At 42.4% G+C, this 1,324-nt stretch overlaps 1 non-coding gene across 1 annotated transcript; it reads right to left on the bottom strand.

The window, feature by feature from the left end:
- Window positions 1–996: 996 nt before the first annotated feature.
- LOC126017025 (U6 spliceosomal RNA) lies at window positions 997–1,099 on the bottom strand. The gene has a single exon (XR_007498703.1). It is a non-coding gene; the product is annotated as a U6 spliceosomal RNA (small nuclear RNA).
- Window positions 1,100–1,324: the final 225 nt, after the last annotated feature.

The following is a 1,324-nucleotide window of genomic DNA, read 5'->3' as shown; positions in this document are numbered from 1 at the left end:
TACTCCCCTGGTCCACATTCTCGAGTTAACAAGGCATTCAGTATGGTTTTGTGCAACATTGTCTTTACAAAGTTATTTCTTGAAAACTAGCCCCACCATAAATCTGTTAAGGGCTTGGGAATGTGGTTAGGCAGCCCCCACCCAGGGTCACAAGGTGTTTCCATGGAAACTGCTTATCCAGCATGACTTACAAAATGTACCGCCCCCTATCCCACTGCGCACTTCCCATATTTGGAAAATGATTTACTTTCTTTGTTTCACTTGGCCTGAGCTGTGTTTTTACCTTATTTGGAATAATGGAGTGGCCTGCTCACCAAAAGAATGATTGACGTTGCCTTTTGCCTGCCCCTCTCTACCTTGTCTATAAAAGAAGCTGCAGGACCACATTAAAGTGCCTTTGAACGGAATATTCTGTCTTGGGTCGTTTTTATTAACCTCTCTCAGATTTTTTCAAGGTGTGGATCGTGATCTGAGCCTCGCAAAATTAAGGTGCGGCTGTCCGTGAGCCTCTCGACCACTCTCCGCTGGCCAGGCCCCTTCGGGGGGCTTACAGACACCCGCAATTATTATTATTATTATTTATTTTTAATTTTTCGGTCACACCCGGCAGTGCTCAGGGGTTACTCTTGGCTCTACGCTCCTGGCAGGCTTGGGGGACCATATGGGATACCGGGATTTGAGCCACCGTCCTTCTGCATGCAACGCAAACGTCCTACTTCCATGCTATCTCTACGCCCCCTTGACAGCTTTATTTAACATAGTTCATATAACAGCTGCATAGTATTTCATCGCATAGATATACCGAAGTGTTTTTAGCTACTCATCTGTTGTCACCCAGGTTGTTTCCAGATTCTGACTATTGTAAATAGTGATACAATGAACATAGGGGTACAGGGGCATTTTTGTATTGTGTTTTTGTGTTCCTGGGGTATATCCCTAGGAGTGGCATTGCTGGATCATATGGGAGCTCCATTTCTAGGTTTGTTTTTTTAATTCAAAAATATGGAACGCTTCATGAATTTGTGTGTCATCCTTGCTCAGGGGCCATGCTAATCTTCTCTGTATCATTCAAATTTATATGTGCTGCCAAAGCAAGCACTCCATTTCTAGTTTTAACAAAACAATTTTTTTGAAAAATGAAAGGTCTTATCTAATAAGTGACCAAAGTCTACTGTGAGAGCATGGTTTAACTCTATGGTAGTAAAATGATCTGAGGATCAGTTTTTTTCCAAAGGTAGCTCTTTCCTCTCCCCTTTTTAGGTTTCAGACATATAAGATTTATATGTATGAATCCTCTCTGCACCAGAGCATCTTCCCACATTTA

Source organism: Suncus etruscus, chromosome 8 (genome assembly GCF_024139225.1).
Source record: "Suncus etruscus isolate mSunEtr1 chromosome 8, mSunEtr1.pri.cur, whole genome shotgun sequence".
Lineage (NCBI taxonomy): Eukaryota > Metazoa > Chordata > Mammalia > Eulipotyphla > Soricidae > Suncus > Suncus etruscus.
Note: the sequence above shows the minus strand (reverse complement) of the source record. Positions and strands in the feature narration are given on the sequence as shown.